The 16,887-nt window shown below is 40.1% G+C and overlaps 1 protein-coding gene across 1 annotated transcript in view; it reads left to right on the top strand.

The window, feature by feature from the left end:
- Nucleotides 1–4,888: 4,888 nt before the first annotated feature.
- Nucleotides 4,889–16,887, top strand: part of LOC132906007 (ATP-dependent helicase brm-like) — a 167,406-nt gene continuing 155,407 nt past the window's right edge. The window contains exon 1 of the mRNA XM_060957823.1: nucleotides 4,889–4,901. The gene's annotated coding sequence lies outside the window, so the exon portion shown is untranslated. The remainder of the gene's footprint in view (nucleotides 4,902–16,887) is intronic.

Below are 16,887 nucleotides of genomic sequence, written 5' to 3'. Positions count from 1 at the left end.
AGCGTTCAGGAAAGAATTGAGCTTTATGGCCGGAATGCGAAAGAAAATGCGTCTGCTGGAATTAGCGGCGTTTACGAATCTTCACTGCCTCGTGTATCGTTATTGCAACAAGCTACTTAAGTCGATGGTGTGGTAGGGTATGATGTATCCAAATATTTTTAAAACAGATAAACTGTTATTATATTTATTAAATATATTTATTAAGTATATTTATTATATATATAAAGTGGTTTAGAGATATTTTTGATACACAAATAGCGAAATAGTATTTGTCAATAAGAGAAATATTTCAACATTTCGGTGTAATTAATTAAAAATACGCTTCTGCATTTTTTTGTCTGGTCGATTGTTCGTTATCGACGCAGGTACAGAATGGAACAAAGTTCTATAGTCAATCGTCGAAAGAACCGATTTTTCATTGACGAAACGTTTCTTCCAGGCGATCCAGGTCGTTCCATGGGTTTCCGCCTTCGAGAGGCTAATGGGTGCGTACGAATATTTCATTCCTCGCCACGAAAATACGCGCACAGAAAACGACGTCGTCTGTTGGGGGTGGCCGTGAAGGGGTGGCAAAGCAAGGGGATATTTAATGACGCGTGGCGATATTAAAATGGCATAAAAATGAGCTGTAATTTGTATCTGGCTTCGAAAGTTACCCCTCCCTTTACCGCAACTGACTTATACTCCCTTCACCGCGTTCTTACTACGTCGTATATTATTATTGTTATTAATCTTAAAGGTCACGAATGCACTTAATACCCTAAGAAATAGTCGTATTCCTATTGTGGCGGGACTACCCTTCGTTGGAAAATTTTCTTAGGAAAGGTAGTCCGAGCTATTTTCACGAAATTCTAATCAAATGGAAACTTTAGGAATGCGAAATCTTCCGTGTACAATCTGCCCTCTCTTCGGACGTATCAGCGAGAAAGCTGAGAGCAAAATTTCTTATATAATACGTATATCGTATAATCCTTGGAATTTATAACAGCACCTGTAGCGATCATTTTTATTATCTATCGATTCTTTTCTATTTAATATTATCCCAAAACAGAAGCGTCCAAGGAAAATTCAATAACAAATTTTCGAAAAATAAATGCTAAAACATATGAGTATTTATTAAAACTCTATAAAATATCAGCTTTCGTTTAGATAAAACTTCGACAGAAATTAAAATATCGATGGAATTTCTACGATTCGAAGAATCAAAGGAACAATAGTAAAAGATTTTTAACAATTTGCAAAACGTGGTCGCAAAAGTCGAGATTTTGGACAATATCGTCTACGATAAAGCCACATTAGGACCAGTCAAATGATAGTCTTTGCTTTATTTTCGTGCTTCCTTCAAATCCTTCCGCTCGAAATACGACACGAATAAAAATACCATTCGAATATTTGGCGCACATCCTGAGCGTCATTTATAACGCGTGACAATAAAGTCTCCTACTGGTAGTAATCTTTATGGAGCGATACGAAAGGCATGTACATATTCTTCCCCTTCCCTTGGAAAGCCGTGGAACGCTTTTACGATATGCTAAGCGTCGCCCTTTCGAAGAAATTCGAACCTTTATCGCCCTTGCTGAACATTTTCTAGTCCCTTAGACATCGGATTAACGGTCTGTGCTAACAAATAAACTACTTATGCAATGCCATGGGTCCTTCTGCCTTTACTTTCGCACCAAATTGAATTGTTTCGACGATAATTCACGCTGCTACACGATCAAGTATTCTCGAGTAACTTGCAACGTGTTCATAATTTTACTACTATTGCTGCATCATGTTTTTTCAGGAATCTAAGAACAGCAACGTTGATTATTTTCTTGGAAATAAGTAGCTACAGAATGGAAGAAATTACTGAATCGAATAAATTGAATAAAGTTTTCTTTATTCTTAATAACAATTATTTCGTCTTAAGAATATGTCCAGCTACTGTTAAGAAAATTGTTTTCAGCACAGAACTGTTATTTCTATCTTTGTTATTAAATAAGTGATCACAGAGTATATATCTGATTAAGCATATCTTATTAATCCCCCTTTTCTGTTTCCAAATTTAAATAATACCGCGAAATAACATTTCTATTTTAATTTATAACATCATAGTTATACCATATTTACTCTCAGGATTACACATACTCCGAATATTTCGCACAAAACATGATAAACGGTTAATATGGAAATATTAGATCTTTTTACTAGATTTTCTCAGAAAACGTTTGCTCGAATGCAACATTATGTATTATATAGAAGCTCGGTAGCCTACATTATTAAACAGAGGAATATATTAAAAATAATTTGTTTGCCATATTTTAAACAGACACAACTCATACGTAATTGAAAAGCTTATTGAACAAAATAGTTTTGTTATCTTTAGAATCATCCCATCATGTTTATTCAATCTCAATTTACTCTTCCTTTCATCAATTCCTATATCACTTGTCTTCTTTCAATATACTTACTTCTGTTTAATTATACTTCTGTTTAATTCTATTTACATCTATTATTTATCTAGAGAAATCTTACAGTTTTTTCTGTTTTATATTAAATATTTTATATTACTGTTTTATACTTATTTATGAAATCTTTCATCGATAACGTAAGATTTTAGGTCATCCCGCTTATGTCACGTATAAGCAGCGTTTAGTATGAACCCTGCTTGTACCAGCGTGTACGTAGCTCAACTCGATAAACACGATAATCTATGTGACGATGTACTATATTCGATATTATGCGCGCTGCACGTAATGAAATAGCATAGGAAAGTGATAACGATGACGACGACGATGACGATGATGGCGTATCTCCACATTTCGAAGCATTTGCGACTATAAAAAAGGCCTGAGATAATTCTAACACACAAAACCTCTGTAATTGTATACTGTTTGAATATGCGAAAAAGTTATACGGTAGAGCTCTAAACAAAAAAGATATATCGAATAGTTTCATGCCTTCCATGCCAAACGAAATAATCGTATGTTCATAAGAACGTAAATAACGTAAATTACGTAAATCACGCGAATGTTACAATTTTTGCAATTCTAATTTGCATATTGTTCAACTGATATATTTTGTGATATCGAAGACAACTGACTGATTCCGTACAACGAATACCGCAGAACGATTGATGTGTCTGGTTATAGCGGTTCTATACTACTCGATGCTGAGCATTGCGATATATTTACTTTACGATAGCAATCTTAAAAGAACACAAGAAGAATGATAATTCTGCTTCAATGATACACCATAGAATATTCTTCCTTGGTACCTCGCCCTTAATATAGCTTCTTCTTCGCTCAAACCAATACGATCTAACTCACACGAGAAGATCAGAATTACGTTCATCGATAATTATAAACTTACGTATGGCAACGGAATATGCAAACGCGATCGATGATAACAGATGCTTTTAAGTAAGAAAATCAAGAAATATGTCCGAACCTAGTTACAACTACAATATATGGTACGTACCTGTTTCGAGGACTGTAGGTTGCGCAGGCTCGATATCAACGGAAGGCTCGTTCGTTATCCAAATCTCTCGGGCTTGTTTATGGCGCGGTGACGTTAGGAGAGCGAGAAGGAAAGGGCCGGCTCCCCAGACCTAGCGAATTGGCTTTCATTAATCCGCTAACCCTATCTAGCCTCGAACTCTGGGTGTCCGGGGCGAGTAGCGCGCGTTTCACGTACACACCGTAAATCGTGATACAGGCCGGCGGATCTAGAGCGGCGCAGATTCTGAACGTGGCGGTTCGGTCTGAACTTAAATATTTCAGAGCGGACTCGCATTAAAGCTACCCTCCTTACGCCGCCTATTAACCTCAACACCCATTCTCAACAGAAACCACTGCCATCTGTGGGCCAGCATCCGCCGAACCACGAATCAACTGACTTTCGACCGTCCATCACCTACGCTCTGCCTTTCTCCCTTTCTCCGCTTCGTGAACACACTTGCTACATGTAATTGCGCGACAGAAACGTGCACGTTACGTTTCCTAGACCAGCGAGTCAGCATAATGACGTCCCGTGATACGTAGCCGACAGTTGACAAGCGTTTCACCCCTTTTCTGGTGAACGATCACCTTTCGTCAAACGGATAGTTGCTTGCTGCGGTTTCGTTGAAATTAAAAAGAGAGATCGAAACTGGGCATCTGTTGAGGAACGAACGGACCACGCGAATGGGAAGATACCTCTAAATACGTAATTCTTACCTTTTTGGTAATGTACCTATATTTTCAAATATAAAATACACGTAACGCTCAGGCCTTCAACCCTACAGATAGAGAAACCTTTGGTACAAATATGGTATTAGAAATTTCGTATATTAAATACCAAGTTTAACGTAATTATGGCTAATTATTTTCTATGAGAAGTTGAACGTAGGCATTTTTGTATGTAATGGAAAAAATGGAGGAAGCTTTGTTCTTCGTTTTATTGCACTGTCAAGGGGTTGGTAATATGTTCGAATATATTTATGCTGATATATTTCGTTCTTTTTTTCATCTAATGTGTATGTCAGAATATCGTTGATATAGTTCTAGTGTATCAATGTCGATACATTTGTGAACAATCTGCTACTGGTCCGATGCTGTTAACTATCATGTGTGAGAAAGCAGAGCGTCTTGCATGCAGGGACAGCGAATGCTGGAGAAATATCATCGAATAATGAATATTCATGTTGACGAGTTAGAGATGGAAGGGAGCGAAGCTTGTAGGTGTGTTACGAAGTTACTCCATGGAGGATGCCATTGGTTACTATATTTTATACGACGTACCCCGGCCGGTGCTATCCTTCAAGTATTGATTCACAGTCAAAAGTTCAACGTCTTTACATTATATTGCAGAAAGACCTGTCACCAAGCCACGGATGTTGTACCCAACGTAAGATACTTTCATTGAAATATAGTTGAAGTTTCTCCGATATTCTACGTACCATTGGAACATGCGCAGTAGGTTTTATACACGGATTCAATTACAGGCTGAATTTCGAATAACCTTTTCGGTGGCAAACTACTGCGAAAGCGTTCAGCCATATAATGTCGCTTGTACATCGGACCATTCCGCGAATTATTCATTATTGAACTACACTGTTACACCAGTGCCATTGTGCAATTGCGTAATATACCGGCATTATCACGTTGCAGCATACTAATTGTGTCGAGGAATATTTATCAGTTGGGAAGTCTGAAAGAGTGACTTGCCGAGTCTTAACAGAACAAATTTACTATATAAGTTAACTGTATAAATTACCCTGTATCGTGCACGAACGAATCAGTACAGATTAAGTATCGATACATACGACTGTACCAAACGAATCGTTCAAATCCTTCGACAATTCTACGTGATCAAAGACTACCGCAAAACATCGCGTTGTTTCTCTTACGAGGAAACGAGCCCATAAGTTCGCCAATCTTCGTCCCCTCTAATTAATTTTAATTAATTTAACGACCAGCGAAACACAGACGAGGTTGCTTAGTGGGAAGCAAGGTTCGCCGTGTTTCGACAAACAAGAAAGCATCAGCCGCAAAAGCTACCTCGAATCGCCAGAATCGTCCACGCTACCTTGTCTTCATTCGATCCGTGGACACAGGGAAAGCGGAGTGATTTCCCGGCTTTTTTTTTTACCCCTTGGGCAGCGCGTGTAACCCGAGGACTCGGCATTTTCACCGAGCTCAGGCAAAGGAGGCAAGGCAAAGGGTGGGTGCAAGGAGGACGAGGGGCGAGGCGCGCGGATGGCGCCATTATCCGGCGAGAATTTCAGAAAATATTCCAAGGCAAAAAGTATAGAGCGAGGCGTTTTAATTATCATTAACAAGGCCGGCGTATAACTCAGAATTACGCGTTTATACGTAATAATACGTACGTACCGGTGTAGGTACGCGGGCCGACGCGTAGTATATATACGTTCATATCCCGGACGGAAATGGTGCGAGGGCCACGTACGTGTAGGTACATACCTACGGACAGTCCGACGGTACGAACGGTCATAGAGGCAGACAGACAGACGGACAGACAGCAAGAGATCTGCAACGCGCTGACTCCAGTGCCAAATGAGATGCGCCGCGGAGGGTTGTGGAGGTGGTGCCGCGCACTGGGCCGAACGAGGCTTTCGGGGGTGGCTGGACGGCCTGCCGGGGCGAATTCCCACCTTACCAATCCTATTATTAACAATTAGCTCTAAACTACTCTTTGCATATAAAATCATCCCACACACCTCGTAACGCCGGAATGGAAATATACATACTGCATGGTCGTCCGTCGGCCATGCCATGGAAAATATGTCGCGGACGAACCCTCCACGAGACCAACACCGAGAATCGAGAGGTCGGTCGGTTCGGAGGTTGGGACAATTGCGTTACGCGTTTCTCGATATTCCAGGCAAACCGCTGACGGCTCCAGTGTAGCTTCGATGCCTCGTGTCTACGATTCATCCGTCCTACGGCGAATCAAAAGTGTATCGAATGTTCTGAAATTTGTGCTATTTTGTGGTCTCATGTATTAGGAGTTGTTTCATGTACGAATGCTGTTGGTTGGTTAGGGTTTGGAGCGTTGCAACATGGTGTAGTAAAGGTTCGAATTCTCACGCGTTTCTATAGAGTTGGAAGATATAGTTAGGTCACAAAGTATTTCTCTCGCTAGTCGATTCAAAGAAAATGTGATTTTCTGTCATTCGAAGCGAATTTGTTAGGACAGAGACACCTGTGTGTGTGTGTACAAATAAGATGAAACTGAAAGTTTGATCGACAGCATCGTCTCTGTTATTATATATTCTAAAATACTTGAACAAACTTAGTAGAACAAACATAGTACAGAATGATGGCATGAAAAACCGCACTGATAATATGTATAAAAAAAGTTTGAATCAACTTCTGTCTGCCTACGAGAAATATATCAAGGAAAGAAGATTCATCGGCAAATCATGCGCGTGACCGACATCCAGCTTTCATTCCAGCACGTCGGTTCACCGGGAATTTTAAACTAGACTCCGGCATTGCCGTTAAGCAGCGAACGTAAAAGGGCAATTCAGGGGGCCAAGGAACTCCGGTGCGAAGCCGCGAGGGGTTGAAGCCGGGACAAAAGTAACGCAATACCGGAATATGTCACGAATTAAGCGGGGAGAAACCGGGAGTACTCTCCGGCATCGTCGTCGTCGTCGTCGTCTTGGTAGTCGTCGCTTTTATTAGAATTATCTTTGTCACTTTCCCAAGTTTATATTTACTCCTCCTGCGAACCTCTTAAAGTCGTACCACCCCCATGGCATCCACCTTCCGTGCTTCCTTCAAACCCCCCGCCCGCTTTTCCCGCCCCCTATCGCCCGAATTACCCCTCTCGGTCGAACAACCGAGCGAGAACGAAGCCAGCCACTCGCTTATTATCTTTACGACTGGGAAGATGGAATTAAACTGAGTGTGCACCCGAAATGTAATAATATTCATTACTATGCTAATGTCCGCACGGTTCGCGCCACCCCCGGCTTACGGCCTCCGAAAACCTGCCTCGTATTTTTGTTATCTGCCACCGAACAGGCCTAACTTCCTTCGTCATCTACGATCGGACCTGATAACTGACCACAATGGATTCATTTTAATCTTTGAGAATCGCGATTACGTTGTATCTCGGTATCAAGACGTTAAATGTTCGATATTTTGATATCAATGTGGTAATCTGTTGAAAATATTGATTTCTTTTATTTGCTAAAAAAGTAATGTGTCTTAAAAGTCAGGAATTTTTTAATATCTAGAAAAGATTTTTCGTTCTTTTTTCTTTAAACGAGGAATATACGTAGAGCGTATTTCATTAAGGACATTTAAACCTCAAAAATGTCAGTTAAATTGTAAAAGAAAAAAGTCTGCATTTGTAAATAATTAAGCTTACCTTTCTTTAAATTGTTACTTTGCTGCTTCCTATAAAATGAAACTTATTTTACTTACATTAATTCAAACTATTTAATATTCTTTGGTTTGATCTATATTACCTATACAATTAAGAACTCTTGTATCGTATAAGATAAAGGACCTAAGCATTGTTAAGAAAAATTCGACTGACAATGCAATCAGACGATAAAAGAAATTCGTTTTATTTCATCGATACTGAAAGACCTTTTGCAATCTGATTCGACGATCAACTACTATTCGCAACGAAAGAATTTTATTTCAAAGCAACTTTCGAAACCTGATGTCCTGTTCTAATGGTCTTTCCGTGAGTTTTCAACCGGGATATCTAACAACGGTAAAATACACCGCAGACATCACGACGTCTCAAGCTAGTACACTTCGCTGCGTTACATCGAGTGTAGCTTATCTGGCCTCAAAATTGCCTTGATATTTCGTTACAAAATCGCAACTTTTCAAATACTAGTAGCCGCGAATTTACTTGAAAGGAGTTAAATAACGCGTAACATAAAGCTAGGCGGTGTTAAAGAAACGTTTACTTTTATGTATAATAAGAGCCTTTAATTATATTTTAATTAGGTAACACAGTTAACAAGTGCCCGTGTTACCATATAATTACTCGTACTATTTAAATTAATTTTGTTAAACATATGCCCGCAAAGTCTAACCAAACGCTTCGAAAGTAACAATACAATTTTTCCCAGCGTCTGCGGTGCGTGAAAAATTTCCAAAGCGAGATATTTCCTTAGAAACTGGCTTGCACGGTACGAGAATGGTTTCTTTTTAGTCGCGAGAACCTCAGAGTTGCATTTAATGATCGTAAATCATAAATATTTTGTACAAATAACAAAATCAAAGGGTTAACGAACGAAGGGAAACAATGATCGCGTTTCAAGATTTTTTCTTTGATAGAGCGCCTTTGTGATCAAACGTATACGTTTCGAATACGATTAAAAAAAAAAAAACGCCAGGACTCTATTATTTCGGAAAGAGCAAAGGATTTTCTAAAGAATTCTGAAAGAATTTTTAAGCAAGAGGAAACGAAAGAAACGCGCGTGCGTTTACGCGTTTGAGAAAAGTATTGTTACCTTCTCGGTTTTGCTTCGACTCGCTGATGACGATTATTGTGTCAGAGCAAAAAATAAATTCCTGGCAAGTTTCGGCGTTAATTAAGGAGGTCCCTGTTCGCGTTTTACAGCGGAACTTTATAACGTCGGATATTTCTCCGCGGGCGTCATGTACGGCGAAAGTAAAGCCGACGGAAGAAGTATTTAATCAAGCGATCACCTCTGCCGGGTCTAAATAAACCAACGCTGAACGATGGGGTCGGAGATTACAGCGTAAGAAGGGAGGTGATAAGACGACACGGTGGGGGTTGCTAGAGAAGGGTACCGTGAAGACAAGACGACTCTAAGAAGGGTTAAATTACTCCGCTCCTCGTTATAACTACAACACGCTTCAAACCCCTTCTCCGTCCCTTACGTTCGTCGTAAACTTCCATGCAATCGTGGACCATCTTCGGTGCAGCTATACTGGTCACTGACATCTCGAAGAAAAATTGTCGCACTTGCAACTTTTTATGCGTATTCCATAACGTTTTAAGTCTTTCACGAGAAAATGCAGTTCAACCAATGATGAAGATACTTCCTTTGGAAATTAGATTTTCCTATTTTTCTTATTTTTTAATTAAGAGAAAGTCGCAAGTAATTTCTATTTAGTAATGTAAATCACTGAATTTTAAGGAAGTCACAGTGCAATGTAGTGTTTGAAAGAATATAGTTTGGAATCAATGCCAAACAGGTGGAAACCAAAAAGAATGTTCAAAAAATTTAATCAACGAAACGAACGTAGAGGAATTAGCAAAAAGGAATTTATTATAAAAGCTGTTATTCTTTGATACGATGAATTACGTTCTTAATTTAAATTTGTTCACTACAAGTACAGGGAAGAAATAATTATAACTAAAAATGATAAACATGTTAGGAATGCACGTGATAAGTATTGATTATTTTAAGCAACCACTAAAACATTGTTTCCATATTTTTTACAATTATTCTGGAACGTCAGGCAACGATCAGGGTACTCTTAATCCAACCCAAAGTAATCCGTCATATGCTATACCCGTGCGATGATTCAAATTATGATATTGACCGTAAGTAAACTAATTTTAACCGGGTTCGTGTGCTCTTTCATGCTAAATTTCCCCAACGTTAAGAAGCAATGCTGAGCAACACAAATTCGCAAATCCTATATTGGTTACTCCTTTTCGAATAATAATAGTTCGCGTTCACATAATTAGAATCAACCTACGGTGCAGTTAATCCGACACTCGCTAGAATCTCATTTCGATAGAAGCAATTCTATTGTATAACAATGTCTCTAAAATCAAAACATTATTATTTCGCAAATATAGTAACTTCGATAGTGCTAAAATTAAGAAATTGCCAAGCAAGAAAGTTTATCAGCTTGGCTTCTGAAACACAATGCCAAGAAATTCCTGTTTATGTAGTTTCTAACCGAGACGACGCGTTGTACAAATCACGTCCACTTTTGCAGCGAATCGCGGCAACTTCGATTTCATCGTACGATGGATAAACAGGGACATGAGGAAAGTGCGCCAGTACTCGTTTGTGCGCGTGCTGGAAGATGGTAACGCGCGAAGGGCGCGGTGAACTGGGGACTTTCTCGTGTACACCCGACTCCACCTTATTACAATTAGCTTCCTTATATATCTAATTAGCAAGATTCTTGGCGCGCAGGGTTTCAGTACGGAGTGAAAGACGGCAGTTGCCACCGGAGCTCTTCGCTCCTGTCTAATATAACTCCGCCTCGCTGCTACACTCGAGTCCCCAAGACATAATATGCTCCGTGCATGTATACATATGTATGTGTTTGCACATCCTACTTTGCTGCCGCGTGAAACCAACCAGGAGCAACGCATCGATACTCAAAAGGATCGAGCGAGACGTGATTCAATCTAGGGACGATACTTCAGCCTTACGCGTGTTAAATTAACATGAAGAATTTTTTAGCGCGAGAATCTTTCCCTCTTGAGGGGCAACGTACGCGATTTGAGACCCACAGCATAGAGGATATAGATCAAATGATAGACGATCGGATAGATTTAACACGTGGAAACAAACTGTAGAAAAATTGCATTTGGCTTTGTAAAGAGAAAGGACGATTTAACAGGTTCACTGCTATCGACGCGTATAGCGTGTTGATTCGATTACTCGAGTAATGCTACTGATGAAACTTGCGCATTTCAGATTTTTTTCGACGAAATAACTTACAGATACAAATACAAGCAGCGAGTATTTTGAAACAATCGTTGTTAAATTAAACGAAGACAGCAAAGAGGAATACGACTTTAGAGGTGGTTAATATTTGAATAACAGCGAATAATATCAGTGAACTACCAATGCTTTTTATTCAAAGACATTTCTTCGTAACTCTGCAACATTGTCACGTTTAATTTCCTTCGAAAATCAAAGATCTTTCCTCCTAACTCAGCCCATTTCTTTCCACTCGATAATCCAACCGATCAAAGCCGATTTAGACTGTAACAGTGGCGCAAAGATCCAAAGAGTGGGAACGTCAGGGTGAAAGAGATAATTTTCAAAGGTTCTCTTGACCGGTAACGTAGCTTGGAGCAAATTTGAATGAACGGCCGGCTACCGGTTGGCTTCAGCTTACTTAATTATCGTGCAAGAAAAGAATGGTTGGTGGAAATGTAAAATAAAGACCGCACCGTGTTTTTCAGCCCTTTTTCAACCCCTTTCGTCCCTCTATCCCGTGGCCTCGCCCCTCTTCTTTGGCCTCCTTTGCCATCCGACTCGTCAGTTTCAAAAGACAAGAAGGATCTCCTCGCTGGAGAAAGGAAAAGAACGAAAGGGAAGCAAGGGAGGAGACGATTTAGGGTGGATGAAACAGCGGCCGAGAGGTGGCGAAGAAAAGGGTTAACTTTCCACAATTAATAGTGACTAACATCCATTAAAAACTAATTCCTTTATTTATGATTCGCTTCTCGATCTTTCCTCGAGAGCCAGGCCTTTCTTAACGGCGGAGGGCCGCCACGCCCTTTATTTGCTCTTCCCCCAGAGCAACAACTTGTTACGGGACGACAGTTGCCGCTTTTTTTCCATCCCTCCCGCGCCGTGGCCCGGCCACGAATGACGGATTAAAATTGGAAAAGTTTTTGCTACCGGGCCATATTTTTCTGCGGCCTGGGCCCTCGTTAAAAGTAATTACGTGCCTGCAGTATCTTTGTCCGCGTGCCCTCTCCTACGCGATTCCAACCCCCCTCAGATTTGGAAGATAAAGTTCTTCAACCGCGCGAGAAATCTCTTCGACAACCTCTGTATCCAACTCGTTTGATGTATAATAACCTTACGTACATTTGGCATGCTTCCATCATTGTGTAATTATCGGCATGTAATTTTTACTTCGTTTATTGTCTGCAGATTGGAATTGATATTTTCGGTAACGAAGAATCTATGCATTAATTCCATTCAGTCGTCTTTTACGAGTTCTGATGTTCTATGTCATTTTTATTCGGTTGATTTTATCGGCTAGTCACAATATTAAGAGTCTTGTGTAGAAAGGACATAATCGCATTATATGGAGAATATTTTATACTTAACTTAATATACTTAATGTAGGATTTCATCCTTTGCTTGTGAAAGGGAGATTATAATGTTAATTACCAACTTCTACTTTATCTGCGTACTAGGAATCGATGATGTTCATAAGAAACTTGTCTAGTCCCGATGACACACACAATTAAAGTGCTATGACATAGAGATAAGAAAATAAAACACAACTCAAGAACCATAGATATGAGTACGTAACATCCAAGTCATATAATGTTACAGAAGGTTAGAGAATTTCATATATAAAAATGAATACTATTTTCTCACAAAATTAACAAGAATGCTATGATTCGTGGTACACGTTTCACTTGCCAAAATTTCGATAAATAACGCAGACTGCTATATACTACAATGTACCAATCTCGACAGTGTTCAGAAAGCTATAATATCTACGTTTTCTGACCACGGCCACACATATCGAATGATTATACAACCGCGAACCAGCAAATTATTCAATTCCATGGCGTTTCCGTGTACGAAGTTGGAGCTCGTTCCTCGCCAAAGCCCGACGAAACGAACACGAAGACGAAAGGAACAGCGACCAATTAAGCCGTGAAAAAACATCGCGGGTTTCTAATTTCGCGATACACGCAGCCGGCCCCTGCTGGAAAAACGTTTCTTCTGCCAGGAAAAGAATAATTATTCGCGTATCCGCGAGCACGCGAAAGACTTCTCTGCAGACCGAGTAGAACGAGGAGGATCGATGCGGACGAGGCCGAGAGACCGAACGCGTACGCATTGCCGGCGGGTCTGCACATTTTTAATTGTAGCTAAAATAATTACACTTTGAGGAGAACCGGCCGCTTTGACACCGCGGCCCGGCAAAGGCACCGACGGAATAAAAAGTCCGTGCGCGCACGTCTCGGCGCGGTCGTTGCTAGGAATATGTAATTTCCAGCTCGGAAAGGATACCGAGCACACCTAAATAATAATAAGTGTGTCTGCCCGTGTGTCCCTTTTCTACTTTCCTGCGGACTCTCCTCTACGTAATTCTTCGTCGTTTCCGAAGTCGATCGAGAAATGGTTTCAGCTATTGAGCACTTTTTCGTACTCTTTCTGCGATAGTTCGTGTTATTTGAAAATTTCGATGATTATGCGAAGATAGAATATTTGTAGAAATTTGACAAATTTCCGTAGGTTTATTTAAATCGTAATGTAATGTGTTGAGAGGTGTCTTTGTGGTTGGAAGTATTTTCTGCAACAATGTTTTCGTTTAATTGTTGCAGCCATTTGAATTCACCTAAGTTCGTGCATTAATGTTTGAAAATATTCATTCGATCGTTTATGTTTCTCTCTCTGATTGTTGAGTGTATATCTAGATGTATTGATAAATTTGAAGAAACCCTCTGTCCTATTCTTATCATTTCTACAACTTTTATCTATGTAACTGTCTTAAGCTGCAAGAGGTGGAAATAATACATGGACTTGTCAATTCATTTCATTTGTCAGTGAACTAATATCATGGACACAGAAATATTTCTAATCCTAGTAATATATAAGTTGTGCTGGTAAAATCGTCCAAAATATATATATTTTGTAATTTTGTTATTTCAGAAAACTGGTCGCGCGGGTCGGTTCTTCGACTTTAGGTTGACCAACTCTCTTCAGCTTCATTTATCATGTACATATGGAAGGCAACGATGAAACGAAAAACTTGTGTGACTGCGCCACGTAATCAGGCGCCTTTGAAAAAATATTTCGAGCTTGGACATTTCCAGAATCACGCTAAACAGATTCCCCATTCGCGTCCTGGATTAATTATGCGGAGACGGGGACTGTCCTTCTTTCCCTCTTCTTCCTTTATTTTCTCTATTTTTTTATAGTATTTTATTTATTCCTTTTTTTCAGTTTAAATCCTGATGATCCACGAGACGGTGCATTTCGAAAGCTGCATAACGCGATACACAATGTACAGGAAAATTTCCGTGGCACCCACTTAAAAGGCACCAGCTGGACTACTTGATATTTTCTCGGATATTTTCCGAGTGGACTCGTTAGCAGAAAGCTGCAAGCAAAAAAGAACAAGTCGTCCAGGAAACTCTTAACGTGCCTGTCGAAGATTCATTGTGGGAAAGCAAGTTTGAAACGCAACCTGCAGATATTCGAACGTACACGAACCGAGAAATACAGCTGCAAGTACTTTCAAACCAACAAATAATCACCTTCAATGCTTGTAATAATTCCTCTGATACTTCTGTTCCTTCTTATATTCTCTATCAACGCAACAAAAACTGAATTAAAGAGTTGAAACACTAAACGATTAACTATCAGAAGCGAAGATTTCGAATAACAACAAAATATCGTCTCATAGTCTCGAATATCCACATGAATTATTCCAACGCTTTCGTCGTATTTCGTATAAGATTTACATATTTCCTCGCTATAAAGTCATCTTTTTATTTATCGACTTCTGAAGTCGAATTCTAAAATAAAACACTCGAACAACAATTTACTTCAACGATAGATACCGGCTCGTTAAATATCCCAAGTCGATGATTATTAAATCCATCAGGCAATTAGCAAATACAAGCTGCACTCTCGATCTTGCTTGGCGTTCATTCTCATGAAATTCCGTACGGTTGGTACGAAAGAAAAATTACATTAGCCCGGGTAACGGAAGGGTGGATGAAACTTTATTTTCCATCCTTCAAAATATCCGCGTACGCGGAAGCGGTCTCCGCTTTCGGTCACCCAGTAGACGAGAGAGACCGGGGCTTAATTAAGATATGTATTTATTTTAATTCCTCTCAGAGTGTGGAGATGGCCGACTGGGCTGGGCGTAGGATAACGCGATTTGCTTACAGCCGCCGGTCCGCATACATCTCGGCCTCGTACAGAAAGATTTTCAATTCAACCATAAGGAAGAAGACCGGGCCACAGGGCAAGTATAACATAATAAATATGGGGGGTGGTTGCGGTGGTTCTGCCGCGCACGGCTCAGACTCAGGGGCTGAATCTTGCGTTTTGTTTCCAGGGCCACTCGCGTGGGTACTTTTTTCAAAGACTACCCACCACCACCACCAGGAGAAAAAGTGCTCTTCTCGAAATAAAATTAGGAAACTGTATCCTTCACCCCTTTGAGAAGACGCGTTTATTCTCCTTTTCGTTGTTTTTCCGTTCCATCTCGTTAACCCCTTTATTCCGTCGGAGTCGGGCGAACAGTCTGAAGGATTTCCCTTTTTCTTTCTCCGTCCTTTGTGCTTTTCGCCAAACCGACTGCACTTCTATGCTTCTTCTGTCAACGATCACCGCGCGCGCCCTGTGTTAACCCTGCACCCTTGCCTCGCCACGCTACGCGTTTACCTGTTTATGATTCTAACGAGTAGTTGCTCGCGATTCATTTGCATTACATCGAGTTATCCTGGTAATTAATCCCTCTTAATTAACTTTTTACTCGTGCTTGCTCGCGATGTTAAACTTCCAAACGATAAATAAATCAGCGCGAGCTACGCGAATAACTTACGTCCTCCTGTAACTTCGCTGTACTTTCTCTAATGAAATGATTTTCTTTTTTTAATTAAATCTGAGAATGTCTATCAGAGAAAAAGAGAAATTCATCGAAGATGAAGAAGAGACTTTCAAACGCGTTTTTAGTTATTTTTATTAGTAATTTTACTATCGCAAACTCGTGCAATCTGACATCCTACAATTCCGAATAGCCAGTTGTTGTCCTAGGTTGGGTACCAATTTATACGTAGCGCCTGTATCCTGAAGACAATCATTGTTTATAATCGTGTTACTGTTTGAAAATTTTATTAACTAGTTATTGGATTAATTCCTTACTCTAATTCCTAACGTTCACTCACGAAAAATAAGAATTTTGTACGTCTTCTCCGCCATGAAAAGAATGAGAACTAAGGTGTCAAAGTCTCTGGAATCTTAAATTAAATTAAGAAAATAAAGCTTAGTTAGAAAGTAACACTCGACCAACTTCGCTCGAGCTAGCGACAATCGTACAAAACGTTCATGAATAAAGAAACGTTTAGGTTACTCTGGTCAATGATCGCCAGCTCATCGAAAGCTCGGAAGAATAAGAGTTCAACATTCGTCGGTGTTTCTTAATCCTACGACACGAAGGACGATAATTGATACGAATGGCCGCGAGACGCAGCACAGGAAGCGCCGCCACCCTTTTGAACGTGTTCCCTGGCCTATAAATTAATAAAGTATTCTAAACTTTATTACGACTTTAATGAAAATAATTATTAAATATTATGCCCGGTAATGTCAACGCAGCCGGCGTCGGCAACGCCGTTAGAAACAGCAACACAGCGCGAGGGCTCATAGGAGACGCGAAGAAGAAAGGGGTGGCCCGCGGGCCACACCAGCTAGGGGGTGGTTCTGTCCGCGGAATT

Source organism: Bombus pascuorum, chromosome 4, assembly GCF_905332965.1.
Source record: "Bombus pascuorum chromosome 4, iyBomPasc1.1, whole genome shotgun sequence".
Taxonomy (NCBI): domain Eukaryota; kingdom Metazoa; phylum Arthropoda; class Insecta; order Hymenoptera; family Apidae; genus Bombus; species Bombus pascuorum.
This window is presented reverse-complemented; position numbering and strand designations above follow the sequence as displayed.